This window comes from Leucopleurus acutus, assembly GCF_964270905.1.
Source record: "Leucopleurus acutus genome assembly, chromosome: 2".
In the NCBI taxonomy this organism is placed as follows: Eukaryota; Metazoa; Chordata; class Mammalia; order Artiodactyla; family Delphinidae; genus Leucopleurus; species Leucopleurus acutus.
In genome coordinates, this window is record NC_139143.1 from 8,282,647 (window position 1) to 8,303,560 (window position 20,914).

The window sequence follows — 20,914 nt, forward strand, 5'->3', positions numbered from 1 at the left end:
CAGAATTTTCCTTTATCTGTTCAACATTGTTATTGCCAAACTAAACTTTTAAAAAAATTGTTGAATATAGGCTCTTGATACATGTTGATGGTCAATAAATTTGTCATATCGTTTTTTGTGTTGCACATCATGAATGTTTGACCTAAGATATACGATAATGTTTTTCTTTCAAAACTTGTTCCAGATAATGCTACTGTTATAGAGAGCCAATGATTATATATTTGAATCTTAAAAAGTACAGCAAACATATTTTTCTATTTGAGAATTCAAATATCCAAAATATTATTTGTGTATTACTAACCTACAAAAAAAAAGAATTTCTTGCTTTTCTTTCCAACATGTGTTGTACCCAAAATTTAATTTTTCGTGCAAAATTTCTAAAACCGAAAAAGCATTGTTTGCAGTTTAGAGTGTTTTTTGACAGGTTTTACTTGGTTATTATTGATTTTTTCTCTTAAACTGCAAACCATTTTTGCACATAATAATCAAACATTATTAACTATAAAATTTCTAATATAATGCATTATTTTTCTCTTAATGTCTTTTCAACTATACAAATCTCGATGTGTACAAAGAGTAGAGATTTCAAATAAGCAATTCTATGAGAGTCTATTTTAAATGTTTGGCATAACGTAACACTCAGGTAAATATTGAACAGTAAGCTTATGGACTTTTGATTAAACCCATGATCAAAGGTATTTTGTAAGCATAAAATATGTGTGTGTGTGTGTGTGTGTGTGTGTGTGTGTGTGATTACTCTCAACTTCTTAATGCTGCTCTCAAGTCCTTGCCATGTGGCCCCCTCCATCTCAGCAATGGAAAATGTTGAAGCCCTCTTACACTTAAAATCTCTGACTTCCCTTCTTGTAACTAGCAGGAGAAAATCCTCTGCTTTTAAAACAGCTCATGCAAATTAGGTTAAACCAGCCCAGATTATCTTATGAAGTCAACTGTGACATATAACATAATCTAATCACAGGGATAATATGCCATCATACAGACTCACCATCCTGGGAATTAAAAAGGGGGTGTGGCGTCTTGGGGGGTATCAAAGAATTCTGCCTACCACAGTGCAGAAATGATTTTACTAACATAATCCTTACATGTAATAGAATCTCAACCTAGTTGAGAGATGCCTGCCCACACATTCTTGATGGCACTGAACAAAGAACCTAAAACAGTGACCTAATCTGCCCCTAACTCAGCATCCCACATGGGCCTCAACATTCACCACTCAGCCCAGAAAGCAACAAAGGCCTAAAGGCAAGACCATTTGAAATCCATCATACAGGCATTCTACCTTCTGGGTACTAATCTAATTTCTCTTTCTTAGATAACAGATGATAAACGGCAAAAGCTAACAGAAGCAATGGTTTTCTGAACATACACAAGTAACCCTAGGTTCACTGAAAGTATTAGGATAAAAGAAACCTGAGAAAATATAGGTGCTCATGTCCTAATGACCTAAAGAGAAAAATAAAAGTGGCACTGATTTATATTCATAGTCTGGGGGGAGGGGCACTAAGACATCCACAGCACATGTCTAACCACGGCTACCGCATAGAACTTTCACATAATGTGGGATGGAGAAGCTAGCATGAGAGAGCACCCATCTCTTTCTAAATACTTGAGTTAAAGGGTAGATTAGAAAAAATAATTAGAAGATTCTAATATTAAAAAAACAAATTTTCTTCAGAAAACATTGTAACATAGGGCTTATAGCTATCATTCCCGTAAAATTACATCTCAGACCAATGTTTTTCTTTCTGACTTTAACCCAATTTTATATTGTTGGGCACCTTTCTGAAGTGGAGGTATGGTATACACCCTGCAGACTAATGTTGCTTAAAGCCAATATTAAAAATTCTCTCTGTATACAAATTATTGCTGATTTTTATCTAAACTTACGTTAAGTCCTATTATACCTTAAATAAGTGTTTATCATTTTCACACTCAATCCTTATTGCACAAGTGCCCAGGTTGCTAAAAGTGTTGCCTTTGGTAATTTAGAATATACAATAATATTTAGGCTTCTCTTGAAAAACAAAAGCATGCTACGCCATTTTCATCCATCAAGGTATTTAGTGGTGTGAGAATAAGAATTGCAAGTTCATGGTTAAGCCTGATTAAAACAATTATTTTCATACATTGGAACTTAGAAACAAAATCAACTTTTGTAACATCTCAGACTCTCCAAATCTGGTTGTCATTTTTCTGCAGTGTGGCATGTGGGCTAAGCTTTCATCTGATTTATTGTACATCGGGTCCAACAGACAATATACTGATATCACTTGTCTAATTCTATCAAACTAAACATTGCTCTGCACAGAATCTGCACATAAGAATATTTTATTACAGTGACTAACTGAAATCTCTGTCAATAGAATCAGAAGTGACACCTGGTATGTGTTGGTGGCATCAATTATAGTACTTTGCAGAAATCTGTTCTAGTAGTTTAGAGAAAAAAATTGTTAAATGACATGCGAGAAAATATTTCACCAATTTCCTAATTATTTAAATTGCAATCTTTGAAGCTAGATTTCAAACAGCATAATCGTCAGATGTTTTATGCATGGCTATTGAGTGGTATGAGATACACTGGAATAGCTAATCATAAAAGTTAAAGATATTTTATAGCAGAGTCAGTACACATTAAGATATATAAAATCACAAAATATTTTATTTATGTGTTGCGAAAGCACCTCAATAAATTATCACAATTGTTTATGAGAAACAAAAAGACCTCTAAAGAGTGTCTATTGCTGACAGGTAAGTAATAGTTGAATTTTGTTAAACAAATCAGAAAAGATAAAAAGTAAAATAATATGTAAAAATATTTAAAAAGCAACAAAGGGAAGAGTTCATTTGCTTGTTGATGCTTTTTGTCTCTGGTATATTCCTCAACAAAACCAGGAGTTGCCTCAAAATTTAAAAACATGATGTAAAAAAAATATGAACCCTAGGTCAAGGCTAATATTTTTTAGAAAGTTAAGAGATATGATAACAGACAAAATTATATATTTGTGTCAGGAAAAGAAAAGATAAATGTGAAATACCCATGATTATTTCTCTGCCTCTAGCTACCTTAAAATTTGCTCAACAGAATTAGAATCTAATGCTTAAATAATGTCAAATAATTTAAGTATAAATGCTTGAAAAACACAGTTTAAAATTATGCAAGTCAATAGACTTAAGGTGTTAGGCATTCTTAAATGTTAACTATGAGTTATATTTATATTAGTATAACTATACTGAGAAATCTTATTAGGCTAAATTTCTAAAGTAAAAAAGATAATGCAGTTCTTTTAGTTCTAAATTTTCATTACAATATTTTTAAAATTATTTGAACTTTTTTTTTTTTTTTTTTTTTGCGGTACACGGGCCTCTCACTGTTGTGGCCTCTCCCATTGCGGAGCACAGGCTCCGGACGCGCAGGCTCAGCAGCCATGGCTCACGGGCCCAGCCGCTCCGCGGTATGTGGGATCTTCCCGGACCGGGGCACGAACCCGCGTCCCCTGCATCGGCAGGCGGACTCTCAATCATTGCGCCACCAGGGAAGCCCTATTTGAACTTTTGAAATGGAATTTACTAAATGGCTCCTTAATCTAGTCAAAGTAATGCTCAGTAAATATTGTTTTTCAATTGCCTAACTTTAGAATATCTGTTCTACTGCAAATATAAGATAGCACAGGAATAACATTAACTTTTTAGCTATCCCAGTTCTACAAGGAGGAGAGGCTAATTCATGTCAGAACTGTAAATTCTAGAATAAAAGTTGTTTTTAAAAATTTCATCCTCATGTGTTTAGTTTCAAAGAGCATTCTGACATGCAGAATGCTCCTAGCTGGAAAAAAGAAGTTTGCAGAAGTTTCTGCCTTGATGTAACTTACACCAATTATATTTTAGAAGCTGCACAGCATCCTGATTTTTGAATGTGTATTGGAAACGACAACAGCCTAGAAATGCACTTCCTAAAAGATCCATAGATTTTTAAATGACACAATTTTCTGTCAGCCAATACTGATGACCCATGGTTAACTGAGAGTGTACATAAATTTAAAGTTGTTCATAAAATGGTAAGAATTTAATATGAAATCAATAACCTACATTGCACCCTTGATTACAAACTTCCTGACTTTTTTGTTCATCTCTCTTCATAAAAGGGAAACTTTACTCACAATGCACTTCCACCTCAATCAGAGTGAAGAGAACAAATATCACCTTATAAATACACATTATTAATGAGGTCCCAAGAGTCTGGCAAATATTACACCACAATTCTGACACCTCCAATTCCCTATTTAAAGTGAGAGTCTGAAAATATGTGTCTATATTTTCTTAAATTATTTTAAAACTGAAATAAATATACATATATCATTCCTGTTTTACATTCTATGTAAAATTTTGATGAATTAGAATGTACAGTGAGTACCTCTAACTGACAAAACCTCATGAAAAGAAGGCCACTTTACAAAATAATAACATGAATGATTCTTACTACAGATTTGAAGAGGAAGAAATTGTGGCATAAAACCAGACTCATCTTCACCCCTAGAATTAAGTGGTTTTACAATGTAATAATATTCAGCTCTGGACTTGCTTTTAAAAAGTATTATCGCAGGAAAGAATTACGTCTTGTACCAGCAGTGACATTGGATATAACAATTAGGTCCCTACTGCAAACACATGGTGACAATACATCAGCATCTAAATGCATTTGAAGATCTCATCAGATCATGAATTAAGAGTTCTTTACGCAGGAGACCTCAAGTCATTTTTCAGCAAACATTTGTTGTATGTTACCTTTGTGCCAGGCTCTTTTCTAAGCACTTGATTCACTAGTTCATATTAGGGAACAACACAAAGATTTCTGCCTTGATGTTACTTACACCAAGTAAGACAGAGTGGAAGACAAAAAGAAACGCCACACACACACACACACACTCTCATATATCAATACATTCTATGGAAGGAAAATGTCCAGAAAAGTTACAAACTTACAAACGAGAAAGACTATATATATATATACACACAAGACATCAATATTTTGCTTAAATAAGGGATTAGAATTAATATAAAATGAGAATAAATTACTGTATATTAAAGTGCTTTTATACCCCAATCTTAGTGTTATGATTAAGTCATTATTTGGAAGTGAGTGTTCAGTGATGGAAGAGTACATGAGATTTTTCACTTTACGGATAAACAATTTTGAGAGGAGGGTAAAAAGAAATTAGGTCATTTTTGGATGTGTAAAGGCAAAATTAACAGGTTAGAGTATATTCAAGGAATAGGAATAATAATTTATTTATGGAATACAGTCCATATACACAATGGGAGCTCAGATTGGAGAGGTGTGCTAAATTAATGCTTTATTTAATTGAATTTGGAAAAAAATATAGAACTAAAATTCAATAGGTGTAAATACAAAATCTTATTTACTGAAAACTTATATAAGCCATCTATTTATTCACTAAACAAATATTTATTGAGTGCCTACCACATGTCAGAATCTGGGATAAGTACACAATGTAGGTGATGTAGATATCCTATCAGATTCATGGTACACATATAACTTAGACATTGTAACCCTTATTTTATAAAGAAAAAGGATAGCTAATATACACACTGGACTTGATACAAGGCAGCTCAGGACTGTATATGGATAAGCATGGACTTGGATACCAGCAGGTAGATGTCACAGTCCTTGCCTGTAAACATCCTGTGTATCATCTTCAAGTGTGACCTCCTTACCAAAAACTGATAACACCCCTGTATATTTAGATTAAAAGGAGTATTTCTTCATCTTAATTTAAATTATCTTTCTCCCTTGATATTTATTCTATCATTTCTTGGGCCTCTCTGACTTGTGTATCATTTGCCTTTTTTCTGGCTGCAGAAACATTTTGCCAGCTGCACTGGGTAATAGTTGTTGCTTTTTTTTTTTCCTGTCTTTTACTCAGTGTCTGTTTATTATGATAAAAAGGACATATTAATCTTATTTTGATAAAAAGAGGTCCTCTTTCCTGAGGCTTCCCCTTTTGAATTATTTAATATGCTCAACTCTGCACTATCAATTTCAATCTGAACTGACTATTAAGCAGTTTTGTCATCCACTTTCTGTGGGAAGAGTACTGTTCACCTTCCAATATTCCTGCCTCAGTGCTGTCTTCCAACACGACCCTTCAAGGTGTTTCTCTGGCTGCTGAAGTCAGAATTTATAACATTCTGCTGTGACTTCCTGCAGCTGTTCTCTCTGCTCTGTTTCTGTGTTGGCTATATAGGCCTGGATATGGTAAGTAAAAAGATACTTTTATTCAGATCAATTTTCCTGAAGAATGTTTCCATATATTTACTCATCGTTTGTAGCTTACTCAAGCACAACTTATATAAAACATTGGCACTGATTTTAGGATCATAATAAATTATTTGACATTGAGTAATAAAAACAAGTTGTTTATAAACAACAGCAGGACGTTATACATCCCTTCCTTTAAATTGTAAAATAGTGCCAGCTTTCAAAATTCAAGTAAAGTATACAGAAAACATAAGTCATCAAAGAAGTCATCATTATGTTTCAAGCTTTCTGTTTTACCAATTTAAAGAAATCTAAAATTGAGAAAATGTACTTTATTTATATCCCCCCCATTTTTTTTCATAGGCTTAGAACAAAAATATCTTAGCCTTCAAGGAATTATAAGGAATTTGATATTTTCAAAATGTTAAATTGAGGAAGTAGTTCTATCCATTTTGAACAAGATTATACAATATTCACTCCACTTTAACTTCATTCTAGTATACAATAAGATGATTCACCTATGATTTGAAATCTTACATAATGAAAATACTGCTTCCAAAAAGCAGCACTCTGCTAGACGTAAAACAAAGTCGAACAGGGAGGTAAGGCCTCTTTGAAACCTGCTCTCAATTGGCATTATCGAATTAAAGAATTTCCAGATGAAGGAAAAGAGCACAGCCTAAAACTCTAATAATATCATTCTTCATAACAGCAAATCATTTGCCTTTTCAAATCACAAAAATACAATTAATCATGTTAGACACCAAGAAAGCAAATCTGAGGCTGTTTTTCATGATTTATCTTTGTGTGAAAAAAGGTAATGGTTGTGCATTACGCAGTTGATTAATTCAGGCCGTAATTTATAATGTATGTTGTGTGCCTGCATGCAGAATTTCTTTGGGGGTTGATGGAATTCAGATAAAGGCCTTTAAATATAAGAACGTTATCCTTGTTCAAAAATCATTGGTGTCATTGACACAAACATGATGTAAATTTATGTTAAAAGCCAAAGGTAAATAATCTGTTTCATTGACATTTATATTAGGTCAGTTTATATCACTTTAACCCGGTCCATTTGACATACTTTTCTGTCTGGTTGTAGACACACGCTAACAACTGCATCAAGTTCAGTCATAGCATGGTACCTGAGCCCAGGGCCTAATAATTTTTGCTGTTAATGCACCATAAAGATACTAGATACCTAACGCTTAAGTACCATGAGATTTCCTAAAAATAGAGAAAATAAAAAAGCAAAGTAAAATAGGAGTAAAATTTAATATTCAGAAATTTTTTTTTAAATGTCAGAAATCCTAGTTAGCTGTGTTACCATCAATTCCTCTAAGACTTCTAACCAAACTGGACCGGTTGTTTCTTCTATGTGCTTGCAAAATATATGGATTTCTGCTATCATAACCTTGAATCACACAGCATCATCTGTCTTTTCTTTTCATTCAGATAACCAAAAACCTTGACTGTCGTGCCATGTTTTTCTTTGCCACAGTTAAGGTCTTAACTTCAATGGTCCTTCTTTAAGATTTCTTCCCTGACTTCCTTGATTAGGATACATCGGCTGTTACTCATTCTAAGTGGAGCCTCATTTTTAAAGTACATATTGCAATTGAATATTAATTTATTTGTTTATTGTCTATCATTCCATGCTCCACAAGATCAGGATTGCATTTATGTGCCTCACTGCTTTATTCTCATTACCTAGCATGGTGCCTGGATTAGTCAGTGCTCAAAACATTGTCTGTGTCTTTAGTCATTATGCACTCAATAACTGCTAACTGAATGTATCATTACTTTCAAACTTTTTTTGCATGAAACCCTTTATTTCAATAGAATCATATGTAGGACTACAATTTATATTTACAAAAGCTAAATATATGTGTGTGTGTGTATATACACACATACACATGTGTGTATTGTGTACATACGTAAAACAAATCACAAGTCAGTAAGGAAAAGACAACTCAAAAGATACCTGAAGAGACATTTCACTAAGAAGATTTTCAAATAGTCAATAAGAACATAAGCATAAAATATATGTTATCAGGGAAAAGCACATTAAAAACTACAATGAGGGAATGACTGGCTAAAATAAAATAGAATGACCAAAAATAAAATGCTTTACCATGTTAAATATTTGTGAAAACATGGAGTCCCAAGAATTTTCATACAGTGGGGGTAAGAGTATAAAGTTATACAACAATTTTGGACAAATATTTAGAAGTTTCTAATTAAACATGTATGTATTTTATGACCCAGTGATTCTACTTTTCTCTGTATATTCGAGAGAGTAAGTGCATATATTAATAAAAAGACTTCTAGGAGATTGTTCTTAGCAGCATTATTAACTATTTGACTATAAAATAGTCAAAAAAAGCAAAGAAGTTTAGTGCCTACCAACAGGCAAACTGATTAACAAAACTGCAGTATAATCACACAATGGAATACCACTCAGCAATTTTAAAAAAGCAAATTCCTACTACACACAAAAATGGATGGATCTCAAAAATATTATGTTGAGTTAAAGATTATAAACAAACAAAAAATACATAAAAATTATAATTATACTTACAAGAAGTTCAAAAACAATCAAAACAACTCTATGTTTTAGAAACCCAAATAATGGTTTCCTCTGTGGTGGGAAGGGGTTTTATAGACTTGGATTGCACATGAGAGACATATGCATGTTGCTAATATTATACATCTTGGTCTGGCTGATAGTTAGCCTGAAGTACATGTATGTAAAAAAAACACTTGATCCATATAGTGAACATTAATGCACTCCTCCAAAAAAAAAAAAAAAAATGAGGAAGAACCTATGAAGAGTAAGTTGATGGGATTTCCCCTGCTGGATATTAAGACTTATGTTAATGACTGAGTTACTGGTATAAGAAAAGAAAAGAAATAAATTAGTGGAACACTAGAGAGAGGAGAGAAATAAACGCATTCATGAATAAATACTTAACCTATGAAAGTGACGTTTTTTCAGATCACTGAGCAAAGTATGTAATTTTCAACTATGGTGCTGACACAATTGATTCTCTATAGCAAGAAAGAAGAGAAGGGAGGGAGGGAGGGAGGGAGGGAGGGAGGGGAGGGGAGGGGAGGAAAAGGGAAGGGAAAGGGAAGGGAAAATGGATTCCTCCCTTAGATCTTACACAAAAATAAATATCAAGTAGATCATAAACTTAAAGTGAAAGAATAAAACTTTAAAGGTTTTAGAATAAAATATGGAAGACAATATTCTTCATATTTTAATCATTTATATAATGTTTACTTAATCAATCATTGCGCATTAAGCACTTTCCAAGTTTATACTGATGTACTCTTGCAATCTTAACAATCAAGTCTATGAGCTAGACACTACTATTCATTTTACAAATGAGGAAATTGGGAATAGGGGATGCATTAGCTTTCTAATAATGAATAATCACAACCCTTCAAGCTGAGAAAACACCAATTTCTTATCTCAAAGTTTTTATGGGTCAGGAACCCAGCACACTTCGGCTGGATTGTCTGCTCCAGGACTCACATGGCTGAAATCAAGGTGGTGGTTGGCTCTGTCCTCTTCTGGAGGCTCGTCTAGGGAAAGGTTCCCTCCCAGGGGGCCTTTCCTCAGGTTGTTGACAGAATTCATTCCCTGGGTGTGTACGACTGAGGTCCCCATTGTCTTGCTAGCAGGTGACCAGGAACTGTCTTCAGGTCCTTGGTACACGATCTTCTCCCTAGGCCCTCTCACACTTCATTCTGCCTTCTATCTACTTAAGGAACCCTCCCCAGAGGCATGAGCCCTCTCAACTTTATTCCCTCTAACCTGGGAACGACCCTGTCCCTTTTAAGGATGTGCATGGTTAGGTTAGCCCCATCCAAGTAATCTCCCTTTTGATTAACCAAAAGACAATTGATTACAGGCATGATATCCCATCATATCCAAAGGTTCTGCAAACCTTCAGGAGAAGGGGAGTATACAGAGTATGCATACCAAGAGGGCAGAAATCTGGGGGCCCATTTAGAATTCTGCTTACCATACAGGATTTAAATAACTTGCCTGAGATTACTCAGCTAGTATAGGAGAGAGTGAGAATTCAAACCCTGTTTGCTTGGCTTTGGGCCATGTTCTCAATCACTGCATTATTATCTGCATAGTAAAAGATTTTTTATGCAAAACATGCAAACTATAATAGAATATAGTAATACATTCTACTATTTAAAAAAATTTAAAAGTCTGTGCCACAAAAAAAAGTTGAGAGTCAGAAGACAAGCTACAAACTAGAAAATATATCTGCGACCAAGATAAATGGGAAGATTCAAGATAGACAAAAACAGAGAGAGAGTGAGGAGGGGGGTAAATACATATTCCTGTGTGTATATAACTACATGACAAATCCATGAGAAAAATCAACATTAGAAAAATCACAAAAGCATGACCTAGCAATTCACAAAAGATAAATCAAAAATGGTAAATAAACATATAAAAAGATGCTTAATTTCATATGTAATCAGAAAATGCAAAATAAAATCCCAATAAGAGACAATTATACACTTAACAGGTCAGGAAAATAAAAAAGCCCTAGATTGCTAAAGTTTGTGGAACAAAGGGAACATTCATTCACTGATGGTAGGGCTGTGAAGGAAAAGATTCTAATGATTTCCCAGGATGTATGACATCTGCTTTAGATAGACACTAGATTCTATCAAGCTAAGAGCATTCCCTTCAATCTCTCTTGTTTTTGTTGAATTTTATAGATGAATTTTTGCTATCTGTAAGATGCTTATATGTTATATGCCATAAATTTTGCTAATTTAATCCATTAACTTTTTGAGTTAATCCATTAACTATTTAATCTGTATAACTTTGGTAAATGATCTAATGTTTTGCCATCCTTGTATCTACTTAGTCCTAATGTATTTTTACTAAACTGATTATTCTACGAAAACACCTTTAAGATTTTTGCATGATTTTCTCTAAGTAAAACTGGCCTACAGTTGTCTGTTCCAGTATGACCTTTGTGTTTGTATCAAAGTTATCTTACTCTTGCAAAATGATTTAGTTTTCTTATTTTGAATAAGATTTAAAGTCCCTGCTTCTTAAAATTTCTGTTGAATTTTAACCAGGTCTGAAAAGTGTTTTGGATTAGTCCTTTGCCAAGGTCTAAGGGACAGACATGAAGTCAATTTTTTAATTGACTTTTTAAAGACATTTAACATATAATTTGAATTTTTTCTGTATCTACTATATCTACTGGTTTATTTGAGTGTTCTCACTGTCAATTAATCAATGTATAATTTTTCCCCTAAAATATCACCTTCTTATCTTCCTATTCACATTAATTTTGAAATACTCGGCCTTGATAGTCACCTATAAATTTGTAACTCTTCTCTAACTCTAAAATTATGTAACCACTTTAGTATGTACCTTTGTGGTTTATTAGCTTCTTCTCTATAATTTTCTTGATTATACTTATCAAACTTCATCTATTTTTCTGGGTTTTAAAAGAACCAGCCTTTGTTTTATTAACTTTACCATGTACTTGCCTTATAATTATGTATTGCTTTTATCTCTAGTATATTTTCCCTCTACTGTTTTTTATTTCTTTGGATAATTCTTGTTTATTTTCTTTATATGTTACTTCAAAATTGAAATGTTTTTGTTGCTAATACATTCTTTTAACAATGAGTACTAATTTGGTCTCATATCCAAAGTTTTGACATTATTTCTCTCATTGCCATTCATTTCTCAGTAGTTTATAATTTTCATGTTTTTCTTCTTACATCTAATATTTATAGTTTTAAAATTTTCTATTATTAATAACAGGTTACAGTAATTGACTTTCTTTGTTGATTTTTAAATTTATTGTGCTCTCGTCAGTGACTATGTCCTGAATGATAACTTTTGGAATTTGCTAATATTTCCTGGTTGGCTTACTATGTAGCCATATATGAATATTTTACGTTTATATGAAAATATTTATTTCTAACAAAATTTTGTATTGTTTGATTCAATTTTCATATATCCTTACTTTAACTGTTGATTTACTCATTCTTTTATTAAGATGCAGTTTATATTCTAGTGAAGTGATGTTGACAAGTAAATAAATGAATGTATGAATTGTGAGATTATTATAAGTATGATGGGGAAAAAATAAAGCAAGTAAGGTGGAAGGAAAATATGGAGGCAGTGGGCTTGGTGTGTCCAATCTGCCACAGAGCCTTACAGTAATTAGATGCACGAAATGAGAAATGACCCTGGAATCTGATTGCTGTGTGGCAATTTATATAACTGGCAACATGAGATGAATAGATTAGGCCTGATGAATTTTTTAAAAACTTATATGTTTGTGGGAAGGAAGATTTAATATTTAATATTATTACATCTACTTCTTAGATTACTGATTAATAATTAAATATTGTTTTCCTTATAATGTTTTGGACTTGATAATAGTATTCTCATATTAATGTTAATACATTTGCTGCTCTTGGCTAGCATTTGCTTACTATATTGTTTTCAATTACTATTTTACATAACGCATGCATCATGAATATATATTTCTCTTACAAATAATATATTGCCTGAACTCAGTTTTGTTTTTTTTTTAATCCACCTTGAATGTCTCTGTCTTTAGTAGGTGAGTCTAGTAACAGACTTTGGTGGGTCCCTCCCCGTATTAATTACCACCTTCATTCTACCCTACAGTACCCAAATATTTTATGCCTGTGATTTGGATAGGGTTGACTCTCACCTCTACCTCTAAAGATGAAATTACATTGGCCTTTGTGACTGACTCAGAAATGGCTCAGAATAAAAATGAGGACAATTAGGAATAATAAGTTATTGGATTAAAACATCATGGTTTACAAAACAGAAATAGACAGACATAGAAAACAAACTTATGATTACCAAGGGGGAGAGCAGGGGGTGGGGGAAGAGATAAATTAGGAGTTTGGAATTAACATATACATACTACTATATATAAAATAGATAAACAACAAGGACCTGTTGTATAGCACAAGGAACTATAGTCAATATCTTACAGTAACCTATAATGGAAAAGAATCTGAAAAAGATACATACATACATACATACATACATATATATATATATATATCTGAATCACTTTGCTTTACACCTGAAACTAGCACAACATTTTAAATTAACTATACTTCAATTTAAAAAAGTGGTTAATAAAAATAGAGCATGGTTTTCCTTTTGTACGTGAAAAGAAACAGAGATCTTCCTAGGGTTACCTAAAGAGATTATGACTGAGACTGGAACCAACTACAAAGGAAAAGAATGGGAAAATTAAGATAGCAAGGAATGGGATCCTGAAAAACATTTTGGCCCCAAAGAAAGCCTACTTGAATAATAAGTGTACAGCTGGCATCTTTATTTTTTAAAATAATACATTATTTTAAATAATGCATTATTATAAAATTGCATTTTATGTTATTTATTTCTTTATTTCTCTGACAGTTTGGAACAGCCTATGGCTTGAAGAGAGGTGAGGAAGACAAAAAATAAACAACAAAAAATCATTCCAATCAGTATAGTTAGTGATTCTCCTATAATGTGAATACAAATATATTTGCAAGTTTTCCTGCTACTTTATTTTGTGTTTTGTTCTATTTATTTTTATTTGCTTCCTTTATCCTCCTGTCTTCCCCTGGATTCATTTTCTTCTTCTTGCTGCAGTATATATGCTAACAATACTTTTTGTAAAGTATCTATGGGTAGTGAAATTTCTGAGCCAGAGAATGACTGAGAATATCTTTAAATTTCTGTAAGTCTTACACTGTGTGGACACACCATAGTTGAGAGTTGTTTTTCCTCAGCAAAGAAATTCTACTGATTTCTATTATCTGAATTTGATAATTAGGGATGTTCTTATTCTCCCATCTCTTTTTTATTTCTGGAAGCCGTTAATGGGGAGTTTGTTTGCTTGGCACTTAGTGGACTGTAAATTTTTGATACTCAGTTTTCTACAGTTATATACAATTTTTCTGTAGCATTTCTTAGAATTGTGTCTAGCCTTTTGCTTTTTCTATTCTTTTAGCTTAAAATCCTATTATAAAGATGCTAGATTTGTCAACTGATTATCTAAATTTTGTAGCTTTTTATTCATATTTTCCATCTATTCAGATTTGAGCTGCATTACTAGTAAATTAGTCATGTGGCTTTTCAACCTGCTATAATTGTGCTGTATCTATTCGATATTCAAACTAACAGAAAAGGGTTTTATTTTTTAGTACTATATACATTTACAGTAATATATGCATATATATATATTTTATTACTATATGTTCTATAAATATATATTTTATTTCCAAGTTTAAATTTAAAAGCTGTAGTTTTGCCTTCTTACCTTGAGAATGCTTAAAGATTATATAAGAAACAAGCTATATTAACTGATTAACTGATAATGTTTGTCAAAGAAAGATTATACTCATATTGAGAACATCTTGTTTCATTTTTTAAAAATGTGTACTGACGCCTAGTAATGTAACCGGGAATTGCAGCACATGCTGGTTAGGTGACTTCTGAAATATTAACCAAAATTTCACTACCACAACCGTAATCACCAACACAAGAAATAAACCGTTCAGTGACTGGGAATTAATAAAATAATGCATTATACTAGATTTCAAATATTTAATTTCTTGATAAAAGAAGATTTATTTCTGAAATAAAATTTGGCCCATACGCATTATTTTTAATGCACGTGTTCTCATATAAGGAACATACAATATTGCTTTCACTAAATTAAAGTGGTCTTAAGAATTCTCTTTACCTCATAAATCTAGATCAAAACTTCCTTTTTCCAAGTGACTATCCCTGAGTCATCATATGTTTCTGATGAAGATTTACACTTTCTCTTTCTCAGCTCTAATGCAATGGTTTTCCTTATAATGAATCATTTACTGTTAAATATGTATAAACTACCTTAGCAAAAATTTCAACTCTCCTATGATCGTGACCTTCAAAAATTTTTTTCTGTACAGAGATTGAATAAATATATTGCACTGTTTTAGCAATGCCATTCGTGACATTTTCAATAATTATTTTTAGCATTTTAAACAGAGGTATTCTAAATTGTCACAAACTATAATTTTTATTGAATTTCAAAGTGATACTTTCCCACATTTTACATGTGAGATACTGTAAAGAAAAAGAAAAAGAAATAAACCAAGGCTGCTAGTAGATGTTACATTTTGAATAAAAATGACTGTATCAACCAGCAATGAAAATGTCTCCAGAAAATTTGTCAGGTACATTGAGCTAACAGCCAGTCAACCTAATATCTAGTCAACCTTTTTAAAACTTTTTCAATCTAACACATACCATAGCAAGACTTTATGTTAAAACAATCCCTTGAGTTTTCTGTTATTGAACTATACATTTAACTGTAGAAAGTAAAATAAGAAATATGATAGGTGTAAAATCTTTTAAAACTTAGAAATACTTCCTACTTACTTTCAAAAATAGAAAAAAAGGTTTACAACTTATTTATTCTGTTTTTGATGATTGCACTGAGTTCTACTGCAAAACATAAGGAAATAAACTATCATAGTTGAGTGAGATATGGGAAATAAATCAATGTAAAGTCACCTCATAGAACACTTAGGACATATTCAGATAATAAAACTAAATATACAGAAGAAGAAAGTAACAATAAAGTGAAATAAACAGAATTTTTACTCAAATATCAAAATCAATAAACAGAAAAACATTCTCCTAGTAGCCATAACTGCCAACACTTAAAAAAGAGTTTTTAAAATCATAGCATAAACTTGTGACAGAACTCTCAGCTTTTTAGAACAGAGAACTTTTCTTTTTAGAAAAGAAAAGTTGACAAACTGAATAATAGAACAGAAAGAGAATATAACATACAGACCCTGAAAAATAGAAAAAAAAAAAAACTTCAGTGACAAAAATTTTTCATGTGAAAAATAAAAAGCAGAATACAAGGACTAGGGTATCAGTAAGGCTACAAATATAATAACATAAAAAACAAAATAGACTTCTTTTTGAAACAACAGTTAAACAAAACTTATACATTACCAAAACATAAGCATAGTTGTTCCAATTTAAAATATTGTAAAAACAATGATTTAAATGGATTTAAATATAAAGAAAAATTAGGTATATATCCTACATAAGAGAATATACATATATTTATATACTTATATTTTTACAAATATAAATATATGTCTAGTTTGTATAATATTCAATGACTGAGCACCAGTTAGTGCAATTCCCAGATAGGATTAATTAGAGAATTCATGAAATAAATTATGGTTTTATAAGTATATCTTCAAAAACAAGTAGTTTGCTTTGAAAAAAACATTTTGCTTTAATTGGGGAAATTATTTTTAACCTAGAACTAGATTCATATTTGAATTTCTCAGGAATATTACCTATGTTTGAGTGTGGTTTCTGGGGCCAGATTCCCTGAGTAGGATCCTAGCTCTCCTCCTTACTGGTCACCTCATTTGGTGTGTATGGCTTAACTTCTGGGTGTTCTAATGTCCTTATTTGTAAAATAAATATTATTAACAATATATTGTTTTAAAGGAACATGGATTCAAAATTTATAATTCCTTTGGTCTTCATATAATGCATTTAAATATAATAAATATAAGAAGATATACATATTTTTGGTAGGAGTAGGTAACAGCTATAACCTGCAGTTTTAATCTGTGTCACAGCTAAAATAGATGGTAGAATCCATCTGAAAGGATGTAAAGAGAAGAAACACGTAAAGGTACGAGAGGGACCAAATAACAGGTTCTCAGAAAACACTAGCAAAAAAACCAAAACAAACAAACACACCAAACAAAAACACACTAGCAGCCAAGACCCTGTTGTGCAAATTATTTTTTCACTGTTTGCAATCAAAGATATAGACACTGGGATCAGCAGTGTTGCCTTCAGAACTGGAGAGGAGATGGGGAGTCAGGCTACAGCAAAAGCAAATAGGACAGGACTATATGAATGATATAGTCTCTATCTGAGGCATCAGACAAGAAGACACGCTATGGGTGGTGAATGCCAGATAGCCTGGAAGACAACATTTTCTGTCTAAAGGAAACTTGGCAAATGATTGTTGATCCAGGAAAACATACACAGTCAAATGTGAGTAATAAAAAAGACAATGATGCAGCATGCTCAGAAGGATATTATAAGGAAAATGAAGACAAAATAAAAAAAATATACTTATTACTTTTTGAAGATCACTTGCCAAAAGAACACTGACAAAAAAAAATAAATGTGGTTGGTTAAAATTTTATGATATACGTGCCACATCTTTTTTAGCCATTCATCTGTCGATGGACACTTAGGTGGCTTCCATGTCCTGGCTATTGTAAGTGAAGCTGCAATGAACACTGTGGTACATGACTCTTTTTAAATTATGGTTTTCTCATGGTATATGCCCAGTAGTGGGATTGCTGGGTCGTATGGTACAAATTATCAAGGGATCAATCCAAGAAGAAGATATAACAATTTTAAGTATTTATGCACCCCACACAGGAGCACCTCAATACATAAGGCAAATGCTAAAGCCATAAGAGGGGAAATCAACAGTAACACAATCATAGTAGGCGATATTAACATCCCACTTTCGCCAATGGACAGAACATCCAAAATGAAAATAAATAGAGAAACACAAGCTTTAAATGATACATTAAACAAGATGGACTTAATTGATATTTATAGGACATTCCATCAAAAAAGAACAGAATACACAATCTTCTCAAGGGGTCATGGACCGTTCTCCAGGACAGATCATATCTTGGGTCACGAATCAAGTCTTGGTAAATTTAAGACAATTGAAATCATATCAAGTATCTTTTCCAACCACAATGCTATGAGACTAGATGTCAATTACAGGAAAAAATCTGTGAGAAATACAAACACATGGAGGCTAAACAACACACTACTTAATAACGAAGTGATCACTGAAGAAATCAAAGAGGAAATTTTAAAATACCTAGAAACAAATGACAATGGAGACACGACAACCCAAAATCTACGGGAGGCAGCAAAAGCAGTTCTAAGTGGGATGTTTATAGCAATACAATCTTACCTTAAGAAACACCTCAAAAAAGCAACCTAACCTTACACCTAAAGCAATTAGAGAAAGAAGAACAAAAAAACCCCAAAGTTAGCAGAAGGAAAGAAATTATAAAGATCAGATCAGAAATAAATGAAAAACAAATGAAGGAAACGATAGCAAAGAACAATAAAACTAAAAGCTGGTTCTTTGAGAAGACAAACAAAATTGATAAACCATTAGCCAGACTTATCAAGAAAAAAAGGGAGAAGAATCAAATCAATAGAATTAGAAATGAAAAACGAGAAGGAAAAACTGACACTGCAGAAAGACAAAGGATCATGAGAGATTACTACAGGCAACTCTATGCCAATAAAATCGACAACCTGGAAAAAATGGACGAATTCTTAAAATTACACAACCTTCTGAGTCTGAACCAGCAAGAAATAGAAAATATGAACAGACCAATCACAAGCACTGAAATTGAAACTGTGATTAAAAACCTTCCAACAAAAAAAAGCCCAGGACCAGATGGCTTCACAGGCGAATTCTATCAAACATTTAGAGAAGAGTTAACACCTATCCTTCTCAAACCCTTCCAAAATGTAACAGAGGGTGGAACACACCCAAACTCATTCTACTAGGCCACCATCACCCTGACACCAAGACCAAAGATGTCACGAAGAAAGAAAACTACAGGCCAATATCACTGATGAACGTATATGCAAAAATCCTGAACAAAATACTAGCAACCAGAATCCAGCAGCACATTAAAAGCATCATACACTATGATCAAGTTGGGTCTATCCCAGGAACGCAAGGATTCTTCAATATATGCAAGTTAAACAACGCGATACACCATATTAACAAGTTGAAGGAAAAAAACCACATGATCATCTCAATAGATGCAGAAAAAGCTTTTGACAAAATTCAACACCCATCTATGATAAGAACTCCCCAGAAAGTGGGCATAGAGGGAACCTACCTCAACATAATACAGGCCATATATGACAAACCCACAGCCAACATCATCCTCAATGGTGAAAAACTGAAATGATTTCCACTACGATCAGGAACAAGACAAGGTTGCCCACTCTCACCACTATTATTCAGCATAGTTTTGGAAGGTTTAGCCACAGCAATCAGAGAAGAAAAAGAAATAAAAGGAATCCAAATTGGAGAAGAAGTAAAGCTGTCACTGTTTGCAGATGACATACTATACATATAGAATCCTAAAGATGCTAACAGAAAACTACTAGAGCTAATCAATGAATTTGGTAAAGTAGCAGGATACAAAATTAATGCACAGAAATCTCTTGCAGTCCTGTACACTAATGATGAAAAATGTGAAAGTGAAATGAAGAAAACACTCCTATTTATCATTGCAACAAAAAGAATAAAATGCTTAGGAATAAACCTACCTAAGGAGACAAAAGACCTGTATGCAGAAAATTATAAGACACTGATGAAAGAAATAAGATGATACAAAAAGATGGAGAGATATACCATGTTCTTGGATTGGAAGAATCTACATTGTGAAAATGACTATACTAGCCAGAGCAATCTACAGATGGAATGCAATCTGTATCAAATTACCACTGGCATTTTTCACAGAACTAGAACAAAAAATTTTACAATTTTTATGGAAACACAAAAGACCCCAAATAGCCAAAGCAATCTTGAGAAAGAAAAACGGAGCTGGAGGAATCAGTCTCCCTGACTTCAGACTACACTATAAAGCTAAAATAATCAAGACAGTATGGTACTGGCACAGAAACAGAAATACAGATCAATGGAACAGGATAGAAAGCCCAGAGATAAACCCATGCACATATGGTCACCTTATCCTTGATAAAGGGGGTAAGAATATACAGTGGAGAAAAGACAGCCTCTTCAATAAGTGGTGCTGGGAAAAGTGCTCAGCTACATGTAAAAGAATGAAATTAGAACACTCCCTAACACCATACACAAAAATAAACTCAAAATGGATTAATGAACTAAATGTAAGGCCAGACACTATCAAACTCTTAGAGGAAAACATAGGCAGAACACTCTATGACATAAATTACAGCATGATCCTTTTTGACCCATCTTCTAGAGGAATGGAAATAAAAACAAAAATTTAAAAATGGGACCTAATGAAACTTCAAAGCTTTTGCACAGCGAAGGAAACCATAAACAAGACGAAAAGACAACCTTCAGAATAGGAGAAAATATTTGCAAATGAAGCAACTGACAAAGGATTCATCTCCAAAACATACAAGCAACACATGCAGCTCAATATCAAAAAAACAATGAACCCAATCCAAAAATGGGCAGAAGACCTAAATACACATTTCCCCAAAGAAGATATACAGATAGCCAAAAAACACATGCAAGAATGCTCAACATCATTAATCATTAGAGAAATGCAAATCAAAACTACAATGAGATATAATCTTACACCGGTCAGAATGGCCATCATCAAAAAATCTACAAAACAATAAATGCTGGAGAGGGTGTGGAGAAAAGGGAACCCTCTTGCACTGCTGGTGGGAATGTAAATTGATATAGCCTC